The sequence below is a fragment of the Panthera tigris genome, chromosome B4, assembly GCF_018350195.1.
Source record: "Panthera tigris isolate Pti1 chromosome B4, P.tigris_Pti1_mat1.1, whole genome shotgun sequence".
Lineage (NCBI taxonomy): Eukaryota > Metazoa > Chordata > Mammalia > Carnivora > Felidae > Panthera > Panthera tigris.
This window is the reverse complement of record NC_056666.1, coordinates 60,629,554-60,654,795: the sequence shown is the minus strand read 5'-3', so window position 1 is coordinate 60,654,795 and position 25,242 is coordinate 60,629,554. Positions and strand designations below refer to the sequence as shown.

Genomic DNA, 25,242 nt, shown 5'->3' with positions numbered 1-25,242 from the left:
TGACAATAGAGTGTTTGAACACCTAAATGCTCAATAGATGCCATGCGCTAGTATCCCATTTTGAGTGAATCAGTAGAATATGGCTGGCATCATGTACGGAAGGTGACATGTTGTGTTTTAGCTATCTCGCTGAACCCTTATAGGCACCTGAAAGACCAGTGTCATTAACCCATTAATGATGAAGAAATTGAGGTGCAGAGAATAATCAATTTGTCCAAGTTAACATGGTTAGAAAATGGTAGAGAAAGAAGGTAAACTCAGTCGGTCTGGTTCCTTTACGACAGTAGTTGGTATCATTATTATTGTTCACGAGATTCTAGGCACTGTGCTCTTTTGTCCCTCATAATAACCTTTTAAAATCACCATTATGATGCTTTTTTACAGATCAGAAAACCGAAGCTCAGTGAGTTCCGGAAACTTGGAAATTAAGTCAAACTGACACCGATTCAAGGTAAAATCTTTCTGAGAAGAAGAGTATCTCAAGATTGGGGGATTAAAATTGAGCAACTCGGTAATGTTTTTGGCAAATAAGTAACATTCAATACAACAAAACATAATGGCAAAAAAGGAGAGCAATCTCTCTAGTGGAGGATTGCATGCAAAACTATTTAAGGATCCCTTTAATAGGTTACCTGCAATCGAATACATTTCTAAACAGTCTGAAAGAATTAAGTTCTTCCTCTTCCAGATTACTCCATAAACTGTATTTCATCAACTCTAAGGCACATTTTTTTTCTTATTTGCACCTTTCAAATTAAGATTCTTGTTAAAATTATAATTGGGAAAGCTTTCTCTTCTTTAGTGATGCATAAGATAACAGTGCTTCTTATAGGTGATGACTGTTTCAGATTCAGTGAAGCCTGGTATTTTGTCTATTTGTTCTTTCTCATGTCATCTCATTATTACAGCCTTCAAGATCATTTTTTTTTAATTTAATTGCAAGCAAACTCCTTACTTGAGCTTAAGTAAGGAATGAGAAGTCTCACAAAAATACTTTTTCATTCACAGGGCTCCATATTTCATTGATAGTTATAATAAATCATGAACTGGTATTTCTTGGAGGGAAGTAGGTGAAGGGTTTGCCCTGGACAGATTAAGGCTGGTTCTGTACAAGAAAAATGGTAACCAAATAAGAAAGTCAGCATGCTGATTGAGCATTTCTCTTTTCCAACATTTCTTTTGGCTTCATAAAGTCACATTTCAAACATTTTCAGGCTCTTATTTTTGAAAGATATGAATTACTCTCAAAATTACCCTCCCATATTCTTTGCTTTAAATTCCCTTTTCTGTGACCCTGATACTTTTCCAAAGCCCACCCCAAGTTTAATCTTAAGTTTTTATTGATCCCTCACGGGGGAGAGTTTTAAGGACTTCTCCCACCTCATTTGCTTGAAATAAATTTTGCACGACTCTAGACTCCCCAGAAAAATATTCTTTCATTACAAATTTCTATCAATATTTTGTTGTAATCATTCTGACTAGGGTAATATGCATTTATATTCCAGCCTTTCCCCCTCTTCTCTAGCATATTCAGTTACAATGTAAGTGAATGATGTAAAGCATTCTCCATTGTAAAAACCAAGTGTGGTCCCATTTGTCATTCTTTCTCACATATTGCTTGTGTGATTTCGACTACACCCTCCCCCATTCTGGCTCACTAAAGCAAACAAACAAAAACATTTTCAAACCCACAGAGTGAACATCACAAAGAGTATGAAGTAAAAACTATAGACTTTAGTCAATAATGATGTATTAATATCGGCTCATCAAATATGACAAACATACCACACTAATACAAGACATAAATAATAAGGGAAATTCTGTGTGTGTGTAGGGACTCTCTGTTCTTTCTGATCAATTTTTCTATGAACTTAAAACTGCTCTGAAAAAAAATTCTATTAATTAAAAAAACCCTTGATTTCCCCAGATTAAAAAAGTAATACAGTCCATTCATGGCTTTATGGTCTTTAAATTCAATTCCTCTTAGTTACCTCCCAGGGGCAGGCTCAGACCTGGTCACCCTGGAAGAGTACTTTTTTCCCCTTCAGGAAATGACCACAAAAGACTGAAAGAAACAATGCCCCTGATTTAATGTGCGGTGTGCTCCCTTTCCTCGCTGAGTCAGTACCATTAACGCTTCAGTCAGTACCATTCACGCTTACGCAGCGCCTTATGTTTTCAGATTGCCTCACAAAAGCTTAACAGCTGAGCCTTACAATACTTCTGTGAGGTAGGTGGTCAGCAAATTCCTTGGTCAGCAGTTTCGTTTGAGTAACATGATGGTCAAAATGGCTAGCCATACCCATGAGTATGGCATACCCAGTGCCATACTCACTGATGGCAGTGAGTCAGGGAGGGGGGCCGAACATGAGTACACCTGCACGGCTTTTCCTGTTGCGGTGATTTTTACCAGATCAGCACACTATCATTCTCCTCAGAGTCAAAGCAAGAATACACGTTTATTGTTCCAACTGTTGGCATCAATAATTGCTTAGTTCTCATAGGTGCAGAATCAGTACTGCAGAATGAAACTGATGGGGTCTAAAGGGCTTTGCGTCGGTAACTATAGAATGTCAGTTCCAGATGTGTGTGTATTTTAGAGTTTAGGATTCTACAGCATTTTTGAACGAATCGTGTTACGTAAAAAAAAAAGGTATTGTGATGTAAAGCATTCAGTACTTTTTTACACTTGAAACCACTAACTCATTTTGGAAAAAAGTCAGATGCTAAGAGGGAAGAAGAGCAAATATGTAATTTTTGCCTTCATCGCTTTGGAGGATACCTGTTTTAATTTCCTCCAGAGTTAGCAAAGCAGAGGGAAGTAAAAGATATTGGTTGTTGGATCACTGATATAAATCAGATAATTGCCCTTACCTTCATAATGGTCTCCTGGGGTAACAGGGAATTAATGAATGTATGGGGGCATCAAAAAATGAAACATTAAATGTGAGTAAGTTAATCAGCAAACAAATTTGCAGAAAAATCTACCTCAAAGACTGCCAAAGGACGTGTTTACAGTTGAAATAAGGCCAGGAGGAGACAAGAGTTATTCAAAAAAATCTTTTTTTTTCTGGGAAATGAACAGGAAAGTTCACGTGAGATCATTTTATGTGAGATGATATTGGCTTCACATTCTTACAAAGAACAATTGTTTATTAAGCGTCTACTATGTATGTGGCTGTACCTAAGTGTTATAGTGAACACAAAGAAATTTTCTCCATAAAACTAACTAAAGTGTACAGAAAGATGAAACTTTTCTACATATAATAAAAATTATAATCAAAGGGCACATTTATTATAGCATTAAAATTCAGTATGGACTTATTTTGTGATTAGTTAATGATGGTAATTCATCTATAAGATACTTAAAAGATAAAAACTTTTCAATTTCTTTTCTTAATTGAATGCCTATCACAATATTATAGCTACACAAACCTTTACAAACCAGTGTAATCAGCAACCAAAATCTAAAGAATCCACAATTACTGGAAAGTCCTATGTTACCTAGTGATTAGTTTTAAAAAGGAAAAGAAAATAATTGAGGGGCTTCTTTTACTTACCTATACAATGAGATTTGGATTATTTCAATTTTTTGTTTCAAAATTATTTCTGCTAAAAGTGATAAATCTATAAACCTTGAAATTGGAAGTTGCAATTTTTTCCCTTCTATGGATGGGGAAAAAATGCTTCTCAATTAACAGCAATATATTTTGGAAATTTCGAGGTAAGGAGAAAAATGCCTGTATTACTTCTCCAGGTCACATAATGATTAAGACTAATGATATATTACTTTGCAACTAAAAGCTAAAAATAGCGTTAAATCAATACATTCTATTATCATCAGTTTCTAATCTAAAGGACCATTTTAACTAATCAAGGAAAAACATTTTTGCAATAATTTGAAATAAGACCTTTCTATTCTCAAATTTTTAAATAAGAATGGAGAAATAAATTACCAAACACGACCAAAAAAATGTAAATGCCCCTCCCAAAATTGTTGTTTTTTCTAATAGAAATCTTTATTCCTTTAATTTACTCCATTATTAAAGTGCTTTCTAAAAGAACCTCCTTTACAGATCTAGTACTTTGAAAGCTAGAGCAAAGCAGATGCTTAAGAGCATTTCAATTTTGTTTATTTTGGACTGTACATGATGTATGATATATTTTTTTCTTTCCTAATCTGAAACAAAAAGTACTAGAGACCCTTTTGTTATCAGTATGCATCAGAATATGAAGAAAGGTTCGACATAAGATATTTCTTGGAAGAAGAATAAACAAGTTATGCCAGTTGTAACAGGCCAAAGAATTTAAAACTATGGTATTTGTATGCCATTAGAAAATTGGGGAGAGAGTGACGGGGGTGGGGGAGAACCTGGAATCAAAATGTTTGCAATACAACAAAAAAGAGAGAGGAAGATATTTAAAGAGATGTCATATTTTCACTGCATCTGGATATTTTCAACGAAGCCGGGAGTTTTGTGCCCAAGCCAGTTGGCATTCTACCCTATCTGTGTGGATTTCTGTGGCACTTCTTAATTTGATTAAGCATTACATTTGTTCCTCACAGCAAGAAATTCTCTCATCTGCTGTTAAGTTGGCTGTTTTCATCCAATTTTCTAAAGGAGAGAAGCTGTTTCAAAACAAAGGTCCACTTTGTTCAATAAAGAATTAAACCCACTCTCACCATCATTAACATGGAAAAAAATTCAACCTGACCTTTCCCTGTTCCTCTTTACACCCTGGGGCTTGAATTTGATTTTTCTTCATCGCTTTGAGGATGTCAAAGTATAAACTTCAAAGGTATAAAATGATTGATACATGGTATTCACAATAGATTGTTTAAAGTAATACATGTATGCAATAATTCACTTTAAACATTCCTTTGATAATTAAAACCTCATTCTTAAAGAAAACATTTAGAAATAGGGCATCCCAAAACTACTGTTATAATATCTGCCCCTTCTTGTATATCTTTCTTTTAAAAGTTATCATTCCCTAGATATACGCAATCCTTATACATTTATTTCATTTTTTGTTTAGATTCCTACTTGAACTTCTTTGTATTTAATTTTTTTTTTAATTTGGCTTCATGTAGAAATGGCTTTTCTGTTTTAATGTTACTTTCTTACTAATGTAATTTTGCCATAACTATACTTAAAGATTTTTATGTTTATTTTGTATATATAGATCTTTTTATTTTCAATGTCTTCTTTTAAACTCTTCCCCAAATTTCATAAAAGGAAAGAATTTACAATATATGGGAGAGATACCTCAGCTTAAAATCCTCTAAGTAAAGATGAAGCTTTTCACATTAAAAAAAAAAAAAAGAAAAGAAACCCCCCCTGGATTTTACAATCGGTTAAAAGTGGTACTGATTATAACTGATTAAGGGATGGAAGAAGTCATGATTTGGGTCCATTCTTTACCTACAATCAAATCAGACCTATCTGAGAAGGTCAAAGGAGGGAAGGAAATATAAAAGACATTCAAATGTGCCATCAAGAGCTGGTAATCCTCTTAAAGAGGTAAAACCGAAACTTGGAAACCAGAGAATCAGGCAAGGAGCACCACATATGTGTTTCAATAATTACGCTGAAAACTTATCAAAAGAATTTCCACTTCTTTATAGTAAAAGCTCCATTGCCTTTGTGAGGAGGGATCTGAGCCGCTGCTGAAGGGCAGCCTCTGATCCATGTGAACCCATCCCTGCAACCGTCTGCCTCCAAACCCAAGTTCAGAGTTTCACCTCTTCATTAGTGTTTATACACTGTACATTTTTAACCCTTACATTTTATATGCTCTCCTTTACAAACAACAAAGAAAATAAAACTCCAAATTAATGCAACTTAGTATTGATAAACAAATATATTCTGCTATAAATTGTGTATTCCTTTTCCCATTGGTGTTTAATTGAAAAGATTAGAGAGACAAACCCAACAATGAGGCTATTTATTTCATTACAATCAATACACTTCGATGGGAGGAAGGCATACCACTGCTTCCATTCCTTACCTGCCCTAAACTCTTTTTCCATTCAGAGGTGTTCTGGGGAAAACAATTAGATGGAGAAGAGGAGTGGAGTGTGACAGCTTGACCAACATTAGGACTTTTTTGAATAACACACTGTCACTAGGGTTAGACTATTCCCAGAAGGTATTTAACCCAAAGGACTTGAGGTAACACAAACTTTTTCCAGATTTCCATGTCAGAAGGAGGCAATTAGTGTTTTGCTTTTGTTCTTAAAATGTTTGTATATTGGAATAAAATCACAATGACCACCCCATCCAGCTGTGGAACCAATTCATCCTTTATTGCCACCAGCCAATGCAGCTACTCTTTAGTATTTCCTTCTCATCTGATGTTCATTCCTCTTCTTTTAGGATTTGTATCTTTGGCTATTTATAGACATTTGCATTTCTTCTAATCAAGTCATACTGCATATATTTCTTTAGTCTTCCTATTCAAGTCAAAGCCATTCTTCTTTCCTTCCTCCCTCCCTCCTTTCCTTCCTCCTTTCCCTACACCTCCTCCTTCCCTCCCTCCCTCTCTCTCTTTCTCTGTATGGGTCTCTGTCTCCCCATCTATGTGTCTCTTTCTGTATCTCTCCTCATCTTTCCTTCCTTGCCTTCCACCTCCTCTTTTCTTCCTCATCTTTGTCTCAACTTTTTGGACTTCTGTAGATCTGAGCAAACAGCAGCTACTGTGAAATCTTTCAGAAGCCCTTTTGTTGATTTACTTAAAATACCTTCTTCAGAGAGAATTAGCTCCTTTGTAACTGACTACTATTATTTCTGTCATTAACAGCGCTCATGTGTGTAATTTGATGCTAATGTGTTTAAAATCAATGGAGATTTTTCTAAGCGACTAAAATCAGCATCATTCGGTGAAATTTGTACTTGATGATGCACACTTCTCATATATTTCCTTTAGTACCTTCATTAGCCCTGCAAGGGAGGGTGTATTACTCTCCTTTTACAGAGTAAAGAATGGGGATTCTCAGAGCTTAAATACATTGCTTCAGATTGAATAATAGTGTCTGTCATACAAAAAGTGGACCATGTACATATTTGTTACAGTGAACACACTTAGGACATATAGTTACCAGGAGGTGAAACTATAATTCCAACCCAAGTTGGTGAGATTCCAAAGTCCCTGTTCTTTCCCTGACGAATAAACCTTTTAAGTCCTACATGAGCTAAAGAATGAGCTAAAAAAATCTAGCTAAGAATCATGCCAAAGAAAATGCAACCAAAGTTTGATTTATATATCTTGCTTAAAAAAAATAAAATAAAATAAGGTAAGCCCTACTAGCCTGAAAGTGTTTTTAGGTTTCTATCACTTCCTTAAAAAGCAAAAACAAACAAAATCCAAAAAATGATGCTGTGGTGTGTTATAATGATGTAAAACCCAAACCAAAAAACTGCATTCAGAAGTGATTAAATGAAAATAAAGGAAATGCATCAACTTTATAATAGGAGTAATCTTTAAGTGAGGGGACTATGGAGTTTTTATTTATTCTCCACTTTCTGCTTTTCTGTAGTTCCCAAATTTTCTACAGTGTGAAACACTTTTTCAATGAAATAAATCTTCAGTAAAATTAATTGGTAGAGTTAAATTAGTGAAAAAGAAAAAAAAATTTTGCTGTTACCAGCTTACATTTTTACCACAAGATTAAAAGAAAAAAAAGCAACTACATAATATCAGGTGATTGTGTCTTGTGTTTGTAAAAATATTTTAATCAGGGCTTAAAGAGTTTAGAAACCCCCTGCCGTGACAAGCATGCTACCTGTTCAATGGAAGAAAAAAAGTCTTAACTGAGTTAAGCTTTGGATTTTAATTACTAGTTGAACGAAGAATTAAGACTTTAAAAACCCATTTGGGCATTAACTCATCAAGGCCTCTGACACAACAGTTTTAATCAAGCTTCTCAAGTTGATGCCACTGGTAAACAGGGGCAAAAAGAACCAGCGCAGGGAATTCCGGTAGTTTGCACTTTATGAAAGCTGTAGCTTGTCTTCAGATGTTCAGGGAAGGGCAACTCTGTTCAGCTCATTTATTTTAGACTCTGAAATTTCTCCTTCATTTCATTCATTCATTCATTCATTCAAAGTGAGGCGGGGGAGGGGGGGGGCGCTGAGGGGGGAGGGGGGACACAGGGAGAGTGAGAGCAAGAATTCCAAGCCGCCCCTGCACTGCCAGCACAGAGTTGGATATGGGGCTTGAAACCACGAACCCTGAGATCATGACCTGAGCCAAAGTCCAATGTTTAACCGACTGAGCCAGAGCCACCGAGGCACCCTTCTCCTCCATTTTAGTGTCAGCCTCACCTTCCGAGTTTATTTCCAGCTGAAAGGAAAATAGCCATTGTAGAAAATTGTTCTATGACGTTGGTGCTTCCAGTTTAAATCATTTTCATTGGATACGTGTATTTAATTTGAAAACTGCAGTATCTGATTCTCTAACAAATCATCTTCTATGAAGATAGTTCAGGTTTCTCAGAAATCCTCTGACATACACCCTAGAAACCTGGCAGACTACCGACAATCACATTCTAAATACAAAGAACACTTTGAGAAGCTTTATTTTATTCATTTTTCCAGATACTGAGGATAAAAAGACAAATACAAAGTGGTCCTTGCCTTCCACATGCCAAGTGAGGGGCTAGAAGATAGGGATTGTGTGTGGTATTTGTATTGAGAAGTAGGACTGTTGTATGCTTTAAGAACCACTCCAAATCAGTTCTTAATTTATTGAAATCATGCCGGGAGTAGGGTATGGATGTGTTTTTTATCTCTCTCTCGATATATATACATATATATAAAATGTATATATGTAATGTATATAAAATAAATGTGGTATATAAATAATCAGCATATAAATAATAGATATAAATAATATAATTATAATATACATATAATGTATTACTTTCTACTACAGTCACAGATTTAATGTTTTGTAAGTCCCATGCATAATTTATATCTTTACTCAGGATTTATATATTCATCAATATAAATAATACTACATGAGGTGGCAATGTTTATTGGTTTTTAAATTTACTTAAACAGTAAACTATTGTACATATCATTCTGCACCATGCTTTTTGTGTTTCAATCTATGCTTTTGACAATTCACCTTAATACATGTATCTCTAGTGCATTATTTTCAAATGCCATATAGTATTCCACCATATGACTATATCATAATTTATTAATCTGTTCTCCTAGTGAATAACATTTCTGCTTTTAAATTGTTTTCATTAGATGGGAATGCAAGCTGGTGCAGCCACTCTGGAAAACAGTATGGAGGTTCCTCAAAAACTTAAAACTCTAACTACCCTATGACCCAGCAATTGCACTACTAGGTATTTATCCAAGGGATACAGGTGTGCTGTTTCAAAGGGACACATGCACCCCCAGTGTTTATAGCAACACTACCAACAATAGCCAAAGTATGGAAAGAGCCCAAATGTCCATCGATGGATAAATGGATAAAGAAGATGCGGTGTGTGTATATATATATGAAATTAGTCAGAGAAAGACAAAAATCATATGACTTCACTCATATGAGGACTTTAAGAGACAAAACAGATGAACATAAGGGAAGGGAAACAAAAATAATATAAAAACAGGGAGGGGGACAAAACAGAAGAGATTCATAAATTTGGAGAACAAATACCACAGGAGGTATTGCGGGAAGGGGGGATGGGCTAAATGGGTAAGGGGCACTAAGGAATCTACTCCTGAAATCATTGTTGCACTATATGCTAACTAATTTGGATGTAAATTAAAAATAAATAAACAAAATGAAATAAAATAAATTGTTTTCATTAGAGGGGCACCTGGTGGCTCAGTCAGTTAAGCATCTGACTCTTGATCTCAGCTCAGGTCATGATCTCACGGTTCATAAGTTTGAGCCCTGCATCAGGCACTGGACTGAAAGTATGGAGCCTGCTTGGGATTCTCACTCTCTCCCTCTCTCTCTGCCCCTCCCCCACTCATTCTCTCCCTCCTTCTCTCTCTGACAAAATAAACATTTTAAATTGTTTTCAGTAGAAACCTGCAATAAATATCTTTACAACCATCTCCTCCCATACATGCGAAATTTTTTCCAAGTTATATACCTACCAGTAGAATAGCTAAGTTAGAGATGAAATATTTCAATATTGCTCTCCACAGTAGTGGTACCAGTTCACATGCTTACTAACAGTCTCTGAGCATCAGTGTTACTCTTGGTACAGTCATTACTTAAATTTTGCCAATCTGACACGATGTCTTACTGTTATTTTTCCCTTCTGATTATTGGTAAGTTGAGCAGCATGTCATATGTTTAGTATTAGGTTACTTTTTCTTTGAATTGCCTGTTAATGGATTTTTTCATTCTTCCATTCAGTTACTTAGAAAAATAAATAAATTCCTTTGTCATTTATATGAATTATAAATATCTTTTCACATTCTGTGGTTTCTTTTTTCATTTTGTTTTTGTGTCTTTGTTAAGTATAATAGGCCTTTTAAAATTTATCTTGGTGTCATCAAATTTACCAATCTTTGGCTCTACATTTTGTGTCTTGTCTAAAAAGTTTTTCCACATCTAAATGCTATGAAGATATTCCATATTTTCTACCAAAAGCTGCTTTTAACATTTAGACCTTTAATCCATCTGGACTTTATTTTTGTATATGGTGTGAGAATGGGATCCAATTTTACTTTATTTTTTCCATATGGTTAACTAATTGTCCCAGTACCATTTATTGAACAGTCCTGCCTCTTCTCATTGATTTGTAGTGCCACCTTGGTCATATTTCAAGTTTCCACATATGCAAGTATCTGTTTCTGGGCTCTCTATTATGTTCCTTTGGTTTATTTGTCTCTTCCTATGCCAATACCACACTGTCTCATTTTCTATAGCTCTATAAATTCTTGATTTATTTGCTCAGACAAATTTCCCCCTCCCCCAATTTATTCTTCTTCAGATTTATCTTGGCTATTCTTGATTCTTTGTGCTTCTATATTAATTTTAAGATCACTTGTCAAGTTCTATAAAGTTGCATGTTTTGCTTAGAGTTTTACTAACTTTATAGAGTATTTTGAATGGAAATCGACATCTTTACAATTTTTGAATGTAGAGTGCATGACTGTATTCAAATATTTTTTTTGTTCTTCAAATTATTTAATTTCTTCTTAGAGATCTCAACTATCAGGTATTAGGTTTATTACTAGGTATTTTATATGTATTCCTTTCTATTAATCTTCTAGCTGGTTTGTTGAAATGACAATTACTTTAGCATGCTCATTTGAGTCCAGTAAACTTATAGAACTTTCTTATGAATTCTAGTAGCTTGAAGAGCTCCTGGATTTTCTTTGTTTAAAATCACATTGTTTACAAATAAGGACAGTTTTGTTTCCTTTTCAAATTTTGTACCCTTAATCTTTTTCTTCTTGTATTATATTCGATGACACCTTCAAAACTCTGTTGACTACAAGTGTTATAGTGAAATCCTTGTCTTGCTGCTGGGAACACTTCTAAAATTTCACCTTTGAAGTGTGATATCTGTAGGTTTTTCATAGCTATTCCTTACTAGAGACTATTCCTAGTTTGCCATGATGGTTAACTTTGTGTCAACTTGACTGGACTATGGGGTGCCATGTTTTGTGAAACAGTATTTTGAGTATGTCTGTGATACTGCGTCTCGACAAGATTAACATTTAAATCAGTAGAGTGAGTAAAGCAGATTGTCCTCCCTAATGTGGGGGGCCTCACCCAATCAGCTGAAGGCCTGAACAGAACAAAGGGCTAATCCTCCAGTGAGTAAAAGGGAATTCCTGCTGCTTGACTGCCTTTGAGATAGGACATCAGTTTTCTTCCTGCCATCAGGCCCAAACTGGAACATTGGTTCTTTCTGGGCCTCAAGCTTACCAGCCTTAAGGCTGGAACTACACCACCGGCTCTCTTAGTTCTCAGGCCTTTGGACTTGGACTAGAACTACACCATTAGCTATCCTGGGTCTAGCTTACCAACTGCAGATCTTGAAACTTGTTAGCCACCATAATTGTACATGCCAATTCCTTATGATAAAACGCATATATATCCCATTGGTTCTGTTTCTTTGGAAAACCGTGATCAATACATTGCTACCAAATTTTATATATGAATCAATTTAATCATGCTTACCACTGCAGCTACTCTAGTAGAAGTCACCAACGCATTTCGTCTGGGATATGGCCATTTTCTTGGGACTGGCTTACCCCCTTTCACTGGCTTTCATATCAATTATGCTTGCACTAGTATAGATTATTCTCCACACAGTAGCTAGAGAGGTTATTTAGAACAAAAATCAGATCTTGTCACTCTTCTGAATACCCTCCAAGGGTTTCCATTATATCAAGAATAATATCCAAAGTCCTTATTTTGGCACACAAAACCATAAAATGATCAAGATTCTAACAATCTCTCTAATCTCATCTTCTGTCTTTTGCTCAGTCACTCCATCCAAGTTATATTGCTTCTTATCCCAATGAGCAGGCTCCTAAATGTTCCTCCTTGATCCTTGATCCAAACATACTCCTAGCTTGGAGACTTCACACTCACAGTTCCCTTTGCCTGATGTCCTCTCTGAGTAAAAACTTTGTCTCACTTCCTCGCTTCATCCAAGTATCTGCTCAAAATAGCACTCTTGATCACATTCTATATCATTATCCTGCTTTGGTTTTCTTTGTAGCAATTATCATGCATGACATTATATAATTCAGCTGTTTATTTGATTATCTTCCCATTCATCCACTTGAATGTAAAATCCATGAGGCTTCTGTTTATTTATGTTATATTCCCCATTACCTGGGGCAATGCCTAACACAAAGTAGGTGCTAAATCAGTATCTGTTGAATAAATAAATAAGTGTATCAATATTGTTACCTTTTCCTGCATCTGTGATTTGATTATGTACTAGTATGGCTGACAAATTTTCTGATATTGAAACAGTTTTGCATTCCTTGAATAAATACTACTTGAACATGATGAATGTGTTGTTTTAATAAACTGTTTTCAATTTGTAATATTTTATTTAGATTTTTATGTCAATTTAGGAATTGTTCTGTAGTTTTCTTTCTTTTTTTAAGTTTATTTATTTATTTTGAGAGAGAGAGTGAATGGGGGAGAGGTAGAGAGAGAGAGAGAGAGAGAAAGGGAGAGAGAGAATCCCAAGCAGGCTCTGCACTACCAGCACAGAGCCTGATGTGGGGCTCGAACTCATGAACTGTGAGATCATGACCTGAGCCTAAGTCAAGAGTCAGACGTTTAATTGACTGAGTCACCCAGGCACCCCCATTTCAACTAAATTTTAAGTTGATTTAGTATGTTCCTATTGTTTTTTTTATCTTTATTGTATCCATATTTATGTCTCCTTTTAATTAGTGATTATATGTGCTCTTTAAATTTTCCATTAAAGCTCTAGTTTTGAGACCTGTTGATTCTCTATATTGTTTCTTTATTTTCTACTTATTAATTTGTGCTCTTATCTTTATTATTTCCCTATCATGTATAATGTTTTTATTATTTTCCTTTTTTTCTACATTCCTGAATTGAACACTTAACTGATTTGTTTCAAATCATTTTTTTTTAAATTTTAAGTATGTTAAAGGCTTTACTTTTGCTACCATGTACCCATTTTGTTATATTTCTCAGGTGTTATATATAGTACTGCTTTTATTGTTATTTATATTTAAATATTTGCCTAACAGGAAATATTTTAAAATTGAAACATATATAGGTTCTTTAAAACTACTTTTTAATGTTGACTTCTTATTTAAGTGCATTATGGTCAGAGAATGTGGTCTATATATATTAATTTCTTATAATTTATCAGGATTTCCTTGGTGACCTAACACATAGTTGATTTAAAAAAAATATTCCATATGCACTTGCAAGAAATATATATTTTTCTTGGGGGGCTATAGAGCTATATAAATTTCTTTATTTAAAGCTTCTAGGAGCACCTGGGTGGCTCAGTTGGTTAAGTTTCTGACTCTTGATTTTGGCTCAGGTCATGATCTCATGTTTCATGAATTTGAGCCCTGCATCAGACTCTGCACTGACAGTGTGGAGCCTGCTTGGGATTCTCTCTCTCTCTCCCTTTCTGCCCCTCCCCCACTCTCTCACACTCTTTCTCAAAATAAATAAACTTAAAAAAATAAAGCTTCTATATCTCTTTTGGTTTTTGTCTATTGAATGTAATTTGAAGCTCATGATATACGTTCTTCATGGATCATTACTTTTGTTATGTCATGGGAGTCCTCATTTCCATTAATGCTTTTTGCTTTCAAATCTATCTTGTCTGATATCAATGTTAAGATAGCAGCTTTGCTTAATATTGGTATGGCATATCTTTTACCATATCTTTAATTCATGGCATAAAGAAGTTATGACACTTGTTCCAGGTCATGTAGCTAACATGCAAAATACTAAAATTTGACCCAGGCAATTCTATATCGAAGTCTACATTCTCAACTGCTAAACTATGACACCTCCTGGAATGTGCTTCCTATCTTGCAGCCCAGCTGACCAAGTCTTCAGTATATTGAATTCTATTGAATTTAATCACAGAGATGTTTATCTTGTGTTTAATATGCTCTCGGCATAATTTTTCTTTTTTTGTTTTTTTATGCATCATTGCTCTGCACTTTTTGACCTGTTTTATACCTTGTTTACTGATAGTTTGCGCTTACCAATATCCACAAGTTTCATTCATATTGTTGCAAATGGTAAGATTTTCTTCTTTTTTATGACTAAATAATATTCCTGTGTGTGTGTGTGTGTGTGTGTGTGTGTGTGTATCATATCTTCTTTATCCATTCCTCTGTCACCTGACAGGTTGTTGCCACATCTTGGCTATTGTGAATAATGCTGCAATGAACATGGGGCTGCAGCTATCTCCTCAAAGCAGTGATTTCACTTTTTTTGGATAAATACGTAGAAGTGGAACTGCTGGATCATATGGTAGTTCTATTTAAAATTTTTTAAGGAAACTCCATATTATTTTCCATAGTCATTGTACCTATTTACACTCCCACCAACAGTACACAAGGGTTCCCTTTTCTCCACATCCTCACCAGCACTTGTTATCTTTTGTCTTTTGGTAACAGCCATTCTAACAGATGTGAGATGATTTCTCATTGTGGTTTTGAGGTGCATTTCCCTGAAGATCAGTGGTGTTGAGCACATTTTCATGTACCTGTTGGCCACCAGTATGCCTTTTTTGTAAAAATGTCTAATGTCCCATGCCCATTTCTAAATTGAATGACTTAGTTTTTGGCTAGTGAGTTACATGAATTCCTTATATTTCGGATATAAGGAATCTCAGCTCAGGTCATGATCTCACGGTTCATAAGTTTGAGCCCTGGACTATGGGGTGCCATGTTTCGGATATTTACTTCCTCTTTGATATATGATTGCAAATATGTTCTCCTATTCTGTGGGTATCCTTTCACTTTGTTGTTTCTTTTGACGTATAGAAACTTTTTAGTGTTTTTTTTTAATGTTTATTTATTTTTGAGAGAACAGAGGCAGAATGCGAGTGGGTTAGGGGCAGAGAGAGGGAGACACAGTATCTGAAGCAAGCTCCAGGCTTTTAGCTGTCAGCACAGAGCCCAATGCAGGGCTCAAACTCAAGAGCTGTGAGATCATGACCTGAGCCGAAGTCAGACACTCAACCAACTGAGCCACCCAGGCACCCCTAGTGTGTGTGATTTTTTTTAATTTTATTTTTAAGTAATCTCTAAATTCAATCTCAAGATTGTTTTGGCTATTTGGGGTCTTTTACTATTCATTACAAACTTTCCATTTCTTTTCTTGTGAGACTGAGCATATGTTTTGGTGTTTAAGCATATTTGTCTTTTGTTTTCTGTTAATTACTTATTTGTTACATTGTCATTTTTTAAATATTTACATCCCCCCATCAGGCTCCGTGCTGATAGCTCAGAACCTGGAGCCTGCTTCGGATTCTGCATCCCCTCTCTCTCTGCCCCTTCCCCACTCACATTCTGTCTCTCTCTCTCTCAAAAATAAACATTTAAAAAATATTAAATAAATAAATATTTTCACTCCCAAAATATAAACTCTCTCTCTCTCCTTTTTTTTTAATTTGGGGTTGACAGTTAAATGGATTCAATGCACCATTCCACTACTTTTTTTTTTTTTCATTCAGTTCTCAGTTGACTGGAAGTTTTCCTCTAGAGGATTATCTTTACCTATTCTGAATAAATTTGGACAGATATAAAATTCTTAGTTTATTCTTTTTATTTCTTGTCCATGTTCTAGCATTCTATGAACTTTTCTACAAACTTTTCTGTAAGCCCATCTTAATTATCTTTTTGACAAGATATTCAAGTAATTTTTTTCTTTATTTGTAAATCCAGAAAATTTACCAGGGTGTGTTTCTCTGTTTTTTAAGGCAGTTTTTCCTATCTCATGTTATATGTGACCCTTCAATCTAAATATCTAAGGCTACTTCTAATACTGCAAACTTCTCCTTAATTATATCTTTAAATATTTTTATTTTTTCATAATTTATGTTTCATTCTTGGAGACAACATTATTTTTAGTGTTGATATTGTCTGTTAGATCCTTTATATTTGTTTTCCAGGTCTAACATTTCTAATTCTTCTAATCTCTTTTTAACTTTCTATTCCATTTTGCTCCCTTTACAATATTTTATGTCCCTTCCTATGTTTTTATTATAGTGCATTCTCTTTTGTGCTGCATCCAGCGTGGTCTTTATTTCTTTGATGGTTTTGTCTACTCTTCCACTTCTTGTGAGATTGCCAATCCAAATTATATTACATTCTGTTGCCTCACTCTATTTTTCCTACACTCTCATGTCTACACTTGGAATTCCTATTTAATGGAAGCAACAGCTTCTTAACATTAAAAAATTAATGGCAAACACTGTTCATGATTTTTCCAATAATTATATAGAATATATTTGGATGGTTCTATGGCAGTTTTTTAAAAGTTCCTATTTGAATGAAGTTATTTCTTCCAAAACTATCTACCTGTGTATTTGAGGGGGCCGGGGGCTATATTCTAGACCACACGGAACTCTGAAGACACTAGCCTCTGAGTATTAACAAGTTACTCTCTCCAGCCAATAGAGACTGATATTTCAGGGCTTCTCACAGTGCATTATTTTTTCTCTACCCTGTCTCACCAAGAGACTGCTTCTGACAACATGGCTTCTATTTGTATTCCTATTTCTTCAAGCAGCCCTACCTTACCCTTCTTTTCACCAAACCTTGTCCAAGGAAGCTTTTGCTGTTAGACAATTCATCCAACTGTGTTGTCCCAAACAAGAGTTGGGCTTTGCCCGCCTTACATTAGATCCACAGCCTCTGTACTCTCCCTCAGCATCTTCTTGCATCCCTGCTCCAAAAGATCTGGGAGGCTTCTTTCTATCAGGGCTCAGGGTTAAAATTATCTTTTAGTGTCGTAGAACTGAGCTTCAGGCTTTTATTTCCTGTTCTTCTTGTTTATTTGTGTAATTTCTAAAATTTTTTTTTAATGTTTATTTATTTTTGAGACAGAGAGAGACAGAGCATGAACGGGGGAGGGTCAGAGAGAGAGGGAGACACAGAATCTGAAGCAGGCTCCAGGCTCTGAGCTGTCAGCACAGAGCCGGACGCGGGGCTCGAACTCACGGACCGTGAGATCATGACCTGAGCCGAAGTCACACGCTTAACCAACTGAGCCACCCAGGCGCCCTTGTGTAATTTCCAAGAAAAGAGAGGGTGAGAACATCTTAATTTCATCCACTTAGAAACTGCACATTCTGTATTTAAAGAGTTTCTATGGCAGATAACCTTTAAATACTCCTTGAATTTCTCATTGCTTTTATTTCTAACTTTTTCGTCACATTCATGCCTTTATTTATGACTATCTACAACTTATTTTCCATCCTGTATGATTGAATTTTAGAAATAAGGACATAATCCTTACAAAGCATAAAGAGCAGTTTGCTTTCGAGCCTCGTCTATAACCTCTGGTATATATGTCAGCATCATATTATTTTTCTAAATTATCACTTCTTAGTATACAGTTACAGTTAAGAAGATTTTATAGTTATATGTTCAATAAAAAGATCACAGTGAAATTATGAAAAAACTTTTTCTCCATGATAAGCAGCAAATATGATGATGTATGTTATACAAATGAAATGTCACAGTTCATTCCAAAATATACATATGACCATAAATATCATTATACAAGGGTTATGCTCGTGTGAAATTGGTAAAAAAAAAAAAAGGTATTATTTTGAAACACCCTGGTAATTAATGATGAAAACTTATGTCCACATACATTTTCATATCAAAGACTGTAACCATTGGAAGTGTCTTTCCCTTTTGTCACTTAAAAAATCAAATATATTTAGATTAATAGGCAACTATAAAAAATAAAATGTTAGTTTATCACTTTGGAAGGGGAGGCTCAGGTCCCTGACACATTTCAGGCTACATTTTATGGAAGTATAGGGTTTTATTAAACTTCCTGTTTCTGCTGGCTGCTTGCTTGGGTAGCTGTGGAGGGCCATGTGATTATAGCAAATGCTGGATGTAAATTTATATCTTTGGCATAAAATGAAAGATAAAATTATCGGAAATCTGAAAAAGCTTTTGCTTGTCTAACAATTTGATCTTAGAAGTTACTGTATACCACCTTAGAGAGGGAGAGGGACAGAATTAATGTCAATAGTCTAAATATTGGCTTGGGCTCCTGGCAAGTTTTCCATGAAAGGCAATGGGAGTGCAATTAATGCTTACCAAGAAGAACACTCAGATATTCTCCATCACAGGCCCACACGTAGTCTGTGGGCTGGAAAGGGTTGAGTGCTAGGTCCCCAGATGATTAAAGCAACTTGGTCCAAGGTAGCATTAAATCTAGACTCTAGAACTCCATAATTCTACTTAAATTAGTAAAAATAAGAGATTTAAATTTACATCCCAATTTTTGAAAACAAAAATAACTAATCAACAAATGAACGCGAGAATGGCTTCCCACTAAATGAAAAATTCCCTGTCCTGATATGCGTAGCTTCTTTTTCTCATACTCCAACTTCCTCGGCACTTATACATCAGACACCTCATTCTCGAACAATCAGGTTGTTGCCACAGCTGCACTAGTTCTATCTCCCCCTTCTCTGATTTTTGGGGGGACTGGAAACCAGTGTGGTTTGATTTTGTACATAGTGATTTGGCTCAGATCACAGGAAGACCACAAAAGAGTCTGATAACACATTTGGACTCAGACTCCACATGCAAAAATAAAAACATACATCCAAAAACCACTTTTTCACTCTCCTATGCTTCCAACGCCAAAGTTGCTGTTGTTGTTTGTGTTTCTTGCTCACCCTACAATGCCCATGGTGTCAGCTGGGTCTCTGTTCCTCATTATCTATCTCACTCGGGGACACACAGCACTACTGAAACTGCTGCACAAGGAAAAAAGAAGGGGGAAGCATGTAGCATCGCTTGAATCTTCCACATGGAAGGGACACATGAGACTTACTGTCACGTTTCATCAGTCACATGGCTCTGTCTGAGTTCAAGGGGATGGATATTGGAAATGCGTAGTACAATTTACCTGTTTCTCTTTTTGTAACAGGCTGGGCACTTAAGGTGTAAGAACATTTTTTTCTAGACTATGTTCCACAAAACATGAAAAGCAGAGCTATTTCCTTCTTCTCTTAGATGACAAATAAAGAATCACACCTGGACCAATGTAAAAGGAAACAGAAGTAGTAATTAAATAAGTAATAAAGAATGTCCTTTGAAATGTTGCTGCTTTTAGAGGCATCCAGTGTTTCAGAACACAAAATGCCATGCAGGCATACCAGCCATTCCTCAAACCTTTAAAAACCATTTTGTTTTTTGGAAATTACTCACTTTATGATTGCCCTACTCTTCTCTGACCAGTCTTCATCAGTCTAAACTCAACCAATATCCCTAGAAATTATATTAAAAATGGGGTGGCTAGTTTATTTTCGGTGTACATCAATAAAATTGTTTTAAGGGTTTTATTGCAGACCTTTTTATTTAAGAAGCATTATGCCAGCCTAAGAGTTGATTATGACACAGTGGCTGCCCTTGAAGAGATGAGGATTTAGATGGAGGCAAAGGTTAGAATGGAGAATACGTACAGCAATTACTTAAGGATTGAATGCCAAAGCGTTTCCAAAGCTATTTATTGCATTGGTTGAATCTTTGTTCAAGTGCAATCTTATACATAAGTCAAAACTGTTAGACACATAAAAGCAGATATCTTCTGATTGAAATAGGAACGGGACACCATGAATATTTCTTGCTAGGTCCCTTATCTGACCTCCTTGGAACCCTTAAGTTTCTTCTATGGAAGCTCCTGAAGTTTTTGAGGATAGCTCAGGGAGAAAAAACAGAGGCTTTCCTAATCTTTACTATATATTTACATTTGTTTATTTTGTCCAACTAATTGAGGGCAGATATATTTAATGTATACTAGCCTTTGACAGATAGCAATTTCCCACTATATGTGTTGGAATGGCCATGCCATAGACTAAAGTATTATTTTAAAGTAGAAATATTTTTTATTTTTATTTTTTAAAATTTATTTGTTTATTTTGAGAGGGAGAGAGAGAGAGAGAGAGAGAGAGAACACATGCGAATGGAGGAGGGGCAGGAGAGAGAGAGGGAGAGAGAGAATCCAAAGCAGGCTCCAGGCTGACAGTGAGGCTTGAACTCACAAACCATGCGATTATGACCTGAGCTGAAACCAAGAGTCGGATGCTTAACTGACTGAGCCACCCAGGTGCCCCATAACTTTAAAGTAGAAATAAATGGGGGATAGAGAAGAGATAGATAAAAAGGAGTGAGGGATGGCAGTTGATAAAGTTTCTTTCTCATTCTATTACCACATCAACCAAGTGATTGCTGATAAATAAACCAGACCTTCCAAACCCAAACTTCTATGGAGAAGATTTTGTGGTAATTTTATTGCCTATTTTGTCCCTCAAGTCTTCCTGAATGACTCTATCAACTGGTGGGTACTATGGACACTATACACCTGTTTGCAAACAGTTGAAGGATTCATGTACTTAGGAGGAGGCATTATGTACATTACAGCATTCCACATAGGTCTTAATTATGATAAATATAAGATAAGCTCATGTTTTTAGAAACTGACCCTTTGAAATCAATCCAGTTCTAAGATATCCATTCAGTTTTGTCTTACCAAAATCTGTGAGGTAAGTGCCTGAGTATAAAAGCAACCTAAAAGTTTAGATATTAAGGTTTTCTGATAAGTAGATATTGAAGCTAGAAAAGAAAATAAGACCTTCACTGATTTATTTTGCATTCACTTTCTTCTTTCTGCCATGTAGGTACATAACAAAAATGATGGAAAGTACACATTGGATAAGGGCAGAAAAATAAATATGCATGTTTTAGTTTAGTTTAGAATTACAGGGTTCCAGAATTTCTGTGACACACTGTTTTCAGATATGTGGGGGTTATATAGATACCTGATATCTATATATCTTTTTAGTACTATGTGGTCACATAATGCATGGGCTTTCTCATCCATTCGATTTTGAGGAAGATCTCTTAAAAAGAAGTTAGTGAGAAATACGGATAGGTTATAATCCATGAGAGGCAAAGTGGAATTAGATTAATCAGGAAAAAAAACCAGAGCTTTCAATTGAGAAAAAAAAAATCTAGGGAAATTAAAAAAGAAAGGCAATAAAAATGGCTTTTGTTCAAATGTTGGAGATAAATTCAAGTTCCCAACTAAATATGTGTTTGGGAGAAAACTAAAAAGAAGGAGAGAGTTACAGTAGTTTGGTGACAGAGTATTATTAGCACATGCTTCTTGTGGGAGGGTACCCATTAATATTGATGTGTTGTTCAGTTTGTTTGCATCCCCTCCACACTCTCTGAGATAGCCACCATATAGAGCCACTGCATATGGTTGGGCAAGTTGTGCACTGCACAGGGAAACACATCTAAAAGAGTGACACAGATGTAATGGATTTGCATATTGATTAAAACAATATTCCAAATTGAAATGAAGTGTCACAAGGAGGCACTTTTTTCTAATTTGCTCAAAGGCATCATACGTGTTAGCAACAGTCCTATTGTATGTTATTTAAAAGGTGTTAATTCTTCTGTAGAATCACTTCAACTCTATCCAGGAAGTTCCTTGGCCACAAGAATAGACAAATCAATTATTCCTCATTTCCGTTTCTTATCAGGCTCATAAATGAAGTCTAAAATGCTCATTAGGTCTTTGGACTCTTTTGGCATTCTAAAAGATGGTTGGTATCCAAAAGTTTGGGGATAAACCTAAAACAATCTGCTCTACTAATACAAGATGGGGATTGAGTCATTCCAAATACAAAAGAATAATTGGATTTGGCAAAAGAAATAATTTTTTTTTCTGGATGGTTTACTGGCACATAGTAGCCACTCAAGGGAATATTTCTGGAATTGATCAGTATCTATCGAAGCCATCATCTCTAGAATCATCCAAGGTCTCCTTTACTTTCAGGATCAGTCCAGAAGCTAAGTATGGTAACTCATGCGGGATATAATATATATTAATGACTATGATGGTGATGAAACTAATAATACATTATAGCACTTTACATAGATTCTACCAAGTGATCTTTACCACACTCCCATGATTTTCTAAAACATGTTTGTTCTGTTACATCTAGCCAGCTGTTCTCCTTTCTTTTCAGCTAGCCCAGTGTCCAGTGTCTGATTGGATCCTCAGGCATACTTGACAGTTTCGTCAAGAGAAGGAAAATCATTTCAAGTCCAAAGGATAAGCACCATCATGCTAAAAGGTCATAAAACACTAGGAGTTGCTCTTTAGCCATAGATTTTGACGATAAGTCCAAAGAAAACATGGGACATGGTTTGGAACAAGCTTGCGTATACTTCATCATCAGGGCTGTGGTACACAGTATGAGAAGGCTTCAGGGGGAATTCAAACACCAGTGGAAAGGAGGGTTTTGCTTGCATTGGCTATAACAAATATGTTTTTACAATAAACAAATGGGTGGCCATAAGACATGCATGTCTGATGTTGAAGGAAAGCCTGTTTGCACCAAATAAATTACAGAAACAGTTCAAGAGCAGTTCATCCTAGTGAAAATATTATCCCTGAACTACTGGCAGGGTTAGTGTCAGGTTAGGTTATCTTTTGTATGAGTGCCAATTGCACTCGCTAAAACTGCCTAAGGGCAGTCTGTTGTAACTTACATACAGTTCAGTGTTTTTCATAAACCTTACCTACTTTTGTATTTTAGTTACATACAAACTTTACTTACTTTTTTTCCTCTAGGGATAGACTCCTCCCCCTGGCTATCCTTGAGCTTGGAAATCATCCCTCTCTGCCCTCATGTCCCCCTGCCCCTACCCTATCTTATGTGACTACATATCAGATGAATGCCTGGGAGAAAGGCCAGGGTGATGGGTTGCCAATCCTGTACAAATCACAGAGCAGACAGACACAGCTGATCCAAAGGGCATCATTTATTCGAAGCCCAGTCCCTTAGTTCACTGAAGGTAAATGGCTTTTAAAATACAGCCAGCAAAAGCAATGAAGTAAGAATCTTTTGGTGGCATTAATTTCATGAAGATTTTTGAAAATTTTCAGACATTCGTAAATGTTGGCTTTTTAGGACACTACAGGAATTCTATGTTATTAAATTAAAATGGAATAACTCAGCATGGCTCCTGGTCTCTTTGCTGTCCAAGCCTCTGCACACAAATGAACGCAAAATTAATGGAGTGACTAATAAGACAGATGGACTCTTCCCAGTGACTGACAATACAGCCTTCAGAATTGGCAATTAGCACTTTCATTGCCCCGATTTGCAAAGGCTTACAAAGAGAACAAAAACTTTAAGTCAACAGTCTATCACAAATGATTTACTGAGCACTTACAAATAGGTATCCTAGAGAAGTTATCTGTGGATTGTCTCAATTACCTTTCTGTCTCTTTAGATAAGTAATTCAGAAATAAATGTCTGTCAAATACTTGGTGTTATTGAGGTTTATAATGGTATATCTTTCTTGAACCAAACATTCCTTTTTTATTTTTTTCAGTAGTAGACACAGATGTTCCTCCTTTCTCTGCTTGCAGTGTATTGGTGTTATAGTGAAAAAGTCTAGAGCTTGAAGCAAAAGAGCAGGATTTGAGTTTCAATGCCACCACTTAACTATGAAAACTATTGAAACTCTCTGAGCCTCAGTCCCTTCAACCACAAAGCAAGAATGATAGAAATAGCCTCTTCAAGTCTTATATAAATACAATTTTTCATTTAGAATTGCGTTTTACAATCATGACACCTAAGTGAACACTTGTCAGTGGTGCATAGTGAGAACTTTGGTACACATCAAAGTAACCAGTGGAACAAGATAAAAATGCAGTACTATGGGTTCCATGATCAGTGATTTGGATGCAGTGGATGGGGGTTAGGCCAGGGCATGTCTACTTAAATTTTTTTAAAGTTTGTTTATTTAGAGTGATCGAGCAGGGTGGGGGCAGAGAGACGGGGGGGAGAGAGAGAATCCCAAACTCACAGCACAGAGCCGGATGTGGGGCTGGAATTTAGGAATGGTGAGGTCATTACCTGAGTTGAAATCAAGAGTCAGAAGCTAAACCTATTGAGCCATCAGGTGCCCCAGGGCATCTCTATTTAAAAGTACCACAAGTAGACCAAGGTTTGAGAACTACTGCTTTAATATATAAGAATCTTTCTCTCCTTCAGGATGCTTCTATGAACAGAATTCAAGCATCTTCTAGATGTATTTGGCTTACAAATAGAAACTTGATTTCCATGAAAATCTGTGATTATCTACTAAAAACTCTGTAAGCTGTAACAATAAGTTCTCAACCTCTAAATATGAAAATCCATGGAAATGCAATCTACTCAGTGGTAAGAATTTGAATTAAGATATGGTAAGGAAAGTTGATATTAATTCATTAAACTATCTGCCATGTCATTGCTAATGTCAGGGGAAATATGCTAATTAAACTGACCAATAATTTCATAGAAACTGCAATTCCATATATAATGTTGTAGCCAAACAGTGTGAAAAACAAGAAGAAATGGTAATTTTTAATTTCCTTCTTTACCACTGATGGGCTGAGTCATTAATAGCATCCCACATCTCTCTTAATGTTTATCATGAGGGCTATAGTTACTAAGACTGACCT

The 25,242-nt window shown here is 35.8% G+C and overlaps 1 long non-coding RNA gene across 1 annotated transcript; it reads left to right on the top strand.

The window, feature by feature from the left end:
• Window positions 1-380: 380 nt before the first annotated feature.
• Window positions 381-24,955, top strand: LOC122240323. Its single transcript, XR_006219858.1, has 3 exons — window positions 381-451; window positions 22,754-22,861; window positions 24,794-24,955. It is a non-coding gene; the product is annotated as an uncharacterized LOC122240323 (long non-coding RNA).
• Window positions 24,956-25,242: the final 287 nt, after the last annotated feature.